The sequence below is a fragment of the Morone saxatilis genome, unplaced genomic scaffold (assembly GCF_004916995.1).
Source record: "Morone saxatilis isolate NCDOM2014 unplaced genomic scaffold, NCSU_SB_2.0 Contig15, whole genome shotgun sequence".
NCBI classification, from domain to species: Eukaryota; Metazoa; Chordata; class Actinopteri; family Moronidae; genus Morone; species Morone saxatilis.
This window is the reverse complement of record NW_023339707.1, coordinates 1,436,821-1,445,065: the sequence shown is the minus strand read 5'-3', so window position 1 is coordinate 1,445,065 and position 8,245 is coordinate 1,436,821. Positions and strand designations below refer to the sequence as shown.

At 43.4% G+C, this 8,245-nt stretch overlaps 1 protein-coding gene across 3 annotated transcripts in view; it reads left to right on the top strand.

Annotated features, from left to right (window-relative positions):
* Positions 1 to 117: 117 nt before the first annotated feature.
* Positions 118 to 8,245, top strand: part of flna (filamin A, alpha (actin binding protein 280)) — a gene marked incomplete in the record, with an annotated part of 51,228 nt that continues 43,100 nt past the window's right edge. For all 3 annotated transcript variants that reach the window (XM_035656077.1, XM_035656078.1, XM_035656076.1), the window contains 1 exon segment: positions 118 to 354.

Below are 8,245 nucleotides of genomic sequence, written 5' to 3'. Positions count from 1 at the left end.
GATCCTTTATTACCCCTGACATAAAAGTCGGACTGATGTTACCTTAGTTGTGAAGAGCACATTCTTTTAAAGACAATTATTCTGGATGAGCTGAAAAGAGAGAGAGAGAGGCAGAAAAGAACAAAAGAGCGAGGGACCATCTCTTTCTTTCCTTTACTCCACCAGTACAACTAATACACCCATTTCCCCCCACCAGGACTGCGCGTGGGGAGGGAGGTCCGGTACCTCGGTTCAGCACACACACACACACACAACACACTGAAGTAAGAGCAGGCTGCTGCTGCTGCGCACTGACTGAGCGGAGCGGAGAGACGGCGGACGCACGCACAGAGCAGACCACCAGCTACAGCACACGTAAGTCTGTTAGTGGGAGTGAGTGTGATGCTGGTGGCGGATTTACTTTTTAAAATCTTACTGTGAGTCGAGTCGGTGTGATTGGTTGCACCCTGTGGATGGGTGTCATGAAGTTTTCTGTCATGTGTGATAATGTGTGACAGTTAGGCTGAGCCCGGAGGGAGCGCGGTGCGGGGACCGGCGGTGCTGGGAGTGATAGTACCGGAGGGTCCGCTGCTCTCACCGGGTGCGCCACGCCTCACGCACCGCTAACTTTTTAGGTTTTGACGCAGGTTCACTCGGTTTATGGCTGTGTGGCGGTCTGACACCGCGGGGGTGAGCAGATGATGTAGACCTGGGTGTGTGGCGCTGGAGCTCATCCATCCATCTCACTTCAGTCCTAAGTTAAGTTTGTTACGCGCACGAGCACGCTCTTCCGCGTGCGCTGCAGCAGCGGACTGAAGCATCTCTCCGGTGTTACAATTAGGGGCTCCACACCAAATAAGGTAATACACGGAGCTTTTTTACCGGGAGGCCGAGCTGTAGCCACTTGCGCCCTCCGCCGCCGGGAGCGGGTCTCACACCGCGAGAGGGCGGGCCACTGGGTCCATGTTCAGTGCGTTTGAACATGTTGAACTGTAGCTATTCTCTCATAAAACATAACAGGGGCTTAACCTGATCTCATTGTTGAGGCTTTACTGCTTATAAAGGAGAAGACTGGTAGATCATCACAGCCTCCCATTTATAAATATTTGACTTTGTAGACATGTTTGAGGGTTAAGACTTGGTTTTAGGTTTAAGGGTTAGAACAAGGTTAAGGTTAGGGTAAGGGGCTAGAGAATGCATTATGTCAATGACAGTGTTTATGTGTGTAAATGTTTCCATATGTTGTCCTGTCAGGCTTATTATAGGAAAACATGCTCAATGCTGGAGATGTGTTATAATGTAAAATGATGGCTGGCATCAATGTTTTAGCTGTATAACTCGGGCAATATGGACACTGGTACATTTTACTGTCTAATGGGAACCTGATCGAGTGGTTCAGGTCTTTTCCTGCTAATAGTGATAGCAGTGAGCTTGAAGGCGTTGGCAGTGAGGGACAGCAGGTTTGACCATCCTACAGCTAACACACATAAAAAAACACATATGTTCAGTCCTTATCTTACTAAAAAGAAGGATGGTCTATATTTGCTATTTATCACCGTCCAAGCTTATTTTTTTTTTGGGAAGTACAGAATAACATTAAGCCATACAATTAATTCCTTAAAAAGCAGAATGTGGACATCCATGGTCCAAAATATCTTTTCACAACAAAACATTATTAATGCAGAAGAGAGTCTCTAGTCTGAGGGTTTGTGCATAATGCAGCCTAGCTAATTCTGACATGGGATTGCTGATATAACTGCCGTTCATGTGTACTGGCAAGAATCTGCCGATACAATACATATCACGGTAGCCTACATGGGTTACAATTCAATATATTGCGATTAAAAGGAAAACTGTGGGATGCATTTGTATACATCAAAGTCAGTGTAACATCCAACATCATATCCTTCAGGTTACATTTACAACACTGCTATCTTGCAGTTGGGAGTTTAAACACAAAATGTTTTTCTCAAAGTGAATTTGTTTCTTTTCTGGCAGGTACCGTCATACTGATGTCATAACATTCCTGCAGACCCTTCATCTAAAACACAGTTGATAAAAATGTGTGCTTTTAGATTGTACGCTTTGTATGTTTACTGACTCTGTCAGAGAGATTCATTGCCTTATTGCAGCTTCTCAGTGTGACAACACCTCGATGATACAGAGGTGGTGAGAGTTGTGAAGACAAAAGGAAGCGGTGGCTGGCATAGAAAGTATGAGATGTAAACATGTAGAACCAACCTGTCCTTACTTAACACTTGGCCTAGTTTCACCCAGCAAGTGCCATCAAAAGACACACACACACTGTCTGCAGGAGATTACAGGGAAAGCCATAACTTTGCTGTAATCTGTGCGTCTCACTTGCTCTCTCTCTCCACACCACACTGTGTGTGTCAAGTGGTTAGCGGCCCTGCCTGCAGCGTTTGTCAAACTTCCTTTGCTGAGTTCTTCTCTGCATGGCTTGATCGGGTGTGGTGAGTGATAATGAGAAGCTGCTGGCGCCAAAGGCTGGTACTGATAACAGCTATAATATGACTTGGAGGAGGGACTGTTATTCATCTCAACAATTAACTAATCTAATCTAACTGTGTTTAATTCCATATCTAATATACATCTCTCTGCATTCTTAATATTTTAATAGTTTATCTTATGCATAATAGGATCATTGTATCTGCTGCTCTTTAAAATAAGCTCTTAATTTCGCAGGCTTTACTTATTTGTACCTGGCATAGAAATATTGAAGAAACACTGCCCTAAATGCCCTAAACTGTGCTTTCCACGTTTGGGATTTCTTGTGTTGGTCCAGGAAATTAAATTTTAGATAGATAGATATACTTTAATAATTTACACTGCTGTTAAACTCCTAAATGTGGAATAACAGCATAAGACTTATGGGTATTACTCAGCTCACTGTTGGATTTGTCTTTCCTTTACACTGAGCTTCTTTTAATACTGGCTTAGTTTATGATTTTTTTTAAACTTATAAAGTTCTTCATGTTCATGCTCCATGCACCTGTTCGTTACATGAGATCCAATGGCAACATTACTAGCTGTACCTTGATTAAAACCCTGATGGTTTACACCCAGAGATCTACTCTGCAAACCTCTAATAACTACTTTTATGAAAGTAGTTTTTTAAAAAGCCTATATTGTTATGGATCTTCTTTGTGTGCTTGAGTGTATTTAAGAGTGATGGAGCAAGTATTCAAATCCTTTACTGACAACTGATGGCCCAGAAAGTAAAACTCAAGACAAAAACAATTGCAATACTCGTGGCATAAGTTACACAGTAAAGAACCAATATAAATTTAAAAAAAAGAAAAAAGAAAGGAATAGATAGGAGTAAGTCAATAAATTTCCCTCCAGGATTTTGTGGGCTTTTTTGGTAATGTTGCAGCCTAAAATGCCTGATTTCACAGCTATATTCCTAAACAAAGCAAAGCATGTTGGAGAAAGTGATAATTGCAAATGTAGTTTCGATTTTTTTATTGTATTCCAGTGGGAATAAAATAAATAAAATAAAACACACTACAATGATGGGTCATATTTGTGGTGACTGAAACAAATTGCAAGATCAAATTTCAATTCAAAGAGACTGGTTGAATTAATTGTTGCGATTGTGACTTCCTAGAGGGACTGAAAATATACTTAAAGTACCAAAAGTAATAATATTGATTGTCTAAAAACGGCCCTTCAAAAGTCATCATCATCATCATCATCTTCATCCGCTTATCTGGGTTGGGTCGCGGGGGTAGCAGGTCCAGCAGGATCGGCCAATTTTGACTGGGGGATCCTGAGGCGTTCGCAGGCCAGTGTGGAGATATAATCTCTCCACCTGGTCCTCGGTCTAACACCCTTTGAGAATGTTACAGTATATTGTATTACTGGATATCTTTACTTAATGTTGTGTTTTTATGTGCAGGCAGTTGTAGGAACATTAAACACCATAGCATCATATTTTATACATTGAAATATGCTAAAAACTACAGCTGTTAAATTGAGTACTTAGACCAGTGGTTCACACCTCTTTGGTGTCAATGACACTAACTCACTAGGATGCTCCACTGTGAAACAAAATAAACCTAAATGGTCAATGTGAAGCTTCTCTAAACTGACACAGATATAAACATCTGCACATCAGCCACTGTTTGATAATTAGAAAATAAAATATAGAAGACTGGGGGAGCTAGAGACAAGAAGAGGTCATTACATTTATAAAAGCAACCATGCAAAAAGGACATGAGAAAAGTTGGATTTTCAAAACAGTGAGGAGAGAAAAAAGTAACAGAGCAGAAGAATAAATAAACGTAGTACCATAAATAATCCCTAGAGGGAGCCAAATGACAAGCCAGAGACATGAGTGTGTTCTTCAGATCCTGAGACATTTGAATGTGTCCTTCTGTCCCCGCCCTGTGTTTGGTCTCCTGTTTATTTGGCAAATTCCACTGAAACAATAGGCCGCTACGCAGTTAATATTTCAGCAGTTTTGTCAGCTCTCACTTTTTTCCAGACAACACTTTATTCTCAAGTCCAGTATGAGTTGAACCAACGGATGATCCCTCAAAACATTCAAATGTTTTGCTTAAATGCTTATGTACCTCAATTCTCCTTGCCAGTAGATTGTGCTGCTGTTGCTGTGCTCTCCTGCTGTGCCACAGTCAGAAACCGCTGTCGTCATAAGTTTAATATTTTAATTATGGCCAAAGCCTGTAAACAAAAAGCCTGTGACAACTTAATGCTGTGTGCGATTGTGAAATGGAGCAAATTACGCATCTACTGGGACCCGAGCTAAACTATCTAAACCTATTGTTCCATTGTTTTAAATGGGCCATGAATGTAAGAGCATGCTGGTCCCTGATTGTGTGTTTGTGTGTGTGTTACATTAATAGGGCTCTTTTATTGGGGTGTTATTAAGGCCGGGGGGCTCCAGGGTTGTTAAGGGGGTGAGGGACATTCTTCAGATTCTCCTTTGACCAGACACACACAAACACACACACACATACACATTCTTGATGGCTCCTGGCCACACTGTGGCTCCTGGCACTGAGCTCCTTATTTAGTCAGAAAAGCTGCAGAGTCACATCTCTCCCTCTGTCTTTACAACCACTGCTGTCCTGGTGCTCACAGAGAGAACAAATCCATACGCATGAACTTGTGTGTGTTGTTGTTGAAATTTGCGAATTTAATAATAATTTAATAATAATTTGGAATGTTAAAGGAGTACCCCAGGGATTAAGTATTATATTTTCACAAAATTGAGGGGCTAAGTTGTGATATCCTGACTTTTAGTCTATAGCAGGAGTAAAGCTTCTCCATAGGAAGGGCATTCAAGAGGGCACTTCTGTGCCGTTTTTCGAGGTACTGGGGTACCCCACCGATTAGACAGTGAAGTTGGCGGCAGCAACAGGAACATGCACAGCTCTTTCAACTTGTCACTTGCTGTGTGACCATGGCAACCACATAAACTGCAGTGAGGGAGCCGGCACAGGGGCTGATTTAACTTACTTAAATATGTAAGTTTCACATCTTTGTCATCAGTGAACACACACACAGCTGCGTGATGAGATCATACGAGGTGGCCTAAGCAGCCTGCATGTACAGGATATAGGATGGGAAGTAGCAGGGAGCTGTGTGGGTGAGGTTGTGCACGGTTGCCACTCAGTCAATACAGCACAGCAACACAACACAGACATTGTGGCAGCATCTGTTTAAAAGCATCTTAACTCAATATAACTCTGATGACATAATCAGGGTTCTTTTCTCTGTGTGTTCAGAAAGAACTTATAGAAGTGGCATGACTGATGATTAATTATGGAAGTATTATCACAGGATGGATAGTACCCCTCATAACTAATAAACTGAGCCTCAAGTGTAAAATTGCATGAGTGCCCCTTTAATTATTTTATTACAATATGTTTCCAGAGGCTTTCTGTTGTAAAGGAGATGAGTGTTAAAGTGTTAGACGTCTGGATGATAATGTTTGTCACCTCAACCCCCTCTTCCCTTCCTTTCTGTACTCTGACTCTCCATATTATGAGACAAACACAAAAAAAGAAAGTGTCTCTACTGTGCTGAAGAAGACCTGAGGAGAAATGTCAAGGCACTGTCAGTGAAAATTAGGAAAAATAAAGTTAACCTGTCCACCATTACCCTTATCATTTGTGTTCATATAGTGCAGGGATGCTCAAAGTGGGGCCAGTGGGCCAGCCATAAGGTTCAATTTGGTTCACCAAATGTTTCTAGTGAAAAAAAAAGTACAATATTTATTTATTCCCTATTGAATTAATTATTTGTCATAATCGGAACATGAGTGACACTTTGTGCAGGGGAACTTGGGATCCAAGTACCAGTATAATAGGTGTTTGCTTTTGGCCCGTGGCCCAGCATTAATTGTCAGGTTTGGCCCTCTAAGGGAAAAAGTTTGGCCACCCCTGATATAGTGCATACTTGCTGTGTGATCTCATCCGTCTTTTTGGTCAACACAGTGAAGACAAATAGAAGAGGTGGGCAAGGCCGGTGTCTAGACACTCAGTGTCTGGCTGATCCACGCTGTAACCTCTTTAAAGATAAGGCTGCACACACACTGACATGCACACAGATGCAGCAGGCTGTTTACTCTTAAAATATTATGCATAAATAAGCACACTGTCCATGCTTGAGGACACAAACAACTGCACAGAAAAGGAAAGCTGAACAGTGCTGAGTGCGGACCAACAGACACAAACAGACATAAACTGTGTGACCTTATGAGGATCACTGATGCTCATATCCCTCTGGAAATCTCAAATATTTATTTCACTGCCGCCTGGGACCCATGAACATGAGCATTAGATGAGCTCATACTCTCACAGAGACCCTGAACATGGGCCCTTCATCTCTGTACATCTGAAGAAAACAACCTCCTTTTTGTCCAATAGTCACTGACGAATGATGGCAAGGAGGGGGACGAGGGACAGGACTGTCCCAACATAATCCGGTATACACAGGCTAAGAATGAGTTGCTAAAATACTCTTTAAAGTCCCCCTCCAGTCAGAAACCAGTGTATGTTCCTGTCTCTACAGTGTGCTGTTTGTGATTTTGAACTCTTGGCTCATTGCAGAGCTTTGACACTGAAACGTGATGTTTCACACCTGTCATCCGCTCCTGCTGAAAGCAGGAAAGTTCCTCTCTGTGCTCAGTTGACCATGCTGATTATAGGGCGGCCATAGCAGCTAGGCCGCCCTTCCTGTGACCCTCACAAATACCGGTCCTGGAATCACATTCCTGCTCCAGTATCACCGTGTACAAGCTGACTCGATCCTCCAGACAGCACTCGAACCACAGTGCACCGTCCACTGAGAATCGGACTTTACAGTGAGGATCGCGAAGCGCGGCCCCTATTGTGCCTCGCAGCACAAACTTCTAGCCACACCAACAACATTTGCATATCTCAACGAAATTCTCGCCAGCGTTCTTTAATGAGGCTAAGCGCAACCGACGCGAGCGCGCTACCTTCTGATTAGAAGACTGTTAAATGGCAAATGATACCCCCGGTTGTTTTGCATCAAAACCCCTCCGCACGTAGGCACCCCGGCCACGAGCTTTAGTCTGTCGGTGTCAAACTGGATCCACTCTGTATGTTACCTTACCTCATCGCATTCTGAACGCGCGGACTCTTCTCACAGTATTCGCACGGGCACCAACCCTGTTTCTTCCCTCGTTACACCACTCGCGCCTCTGACCACACGCGCCCACCTCATTACAGAACTAACCTGTCCAATATGCAGGGTGGGGCCGACCTCTTACCCTAATATCCGGTCAACTGGGACACCAAGGCTTGAGAATGTTGCACAATTACCCCTCGCATCTCACGCCCATCGGCCGGCCTTCAGCACTAGTCCTACATACACTGCCACGCATCTCATTTAAACCCTAAGAGCTTAATTGAGTGACCGTTTCATCTCTTAGGCTTTGGCACGACACGTAATGAGACAACGCAGAAAAAAGCCACTGCGGTCCTCACCCGCGTCAGGACGCTGCACATACACTCCTTGCCATCAACTTCATCCAAAACTCACTCCTTTTCCGTACGCTTCCCGCGTCGCCATACCGACCGCCTCAGCTTTCTCTATCCAAAACCTCTGTCTCCCGGCTAATAAGTCAATCTCTCAGTTCACGGGCACTCCTTCTTTCTTTTTTCTTTCCCCTCAAACCACAGAACGAGCCACAAAACCAGAGAAGCAGAAAAGCCGGAGCGCGCCCCCATCCGCAGTATAGCAGGACTCA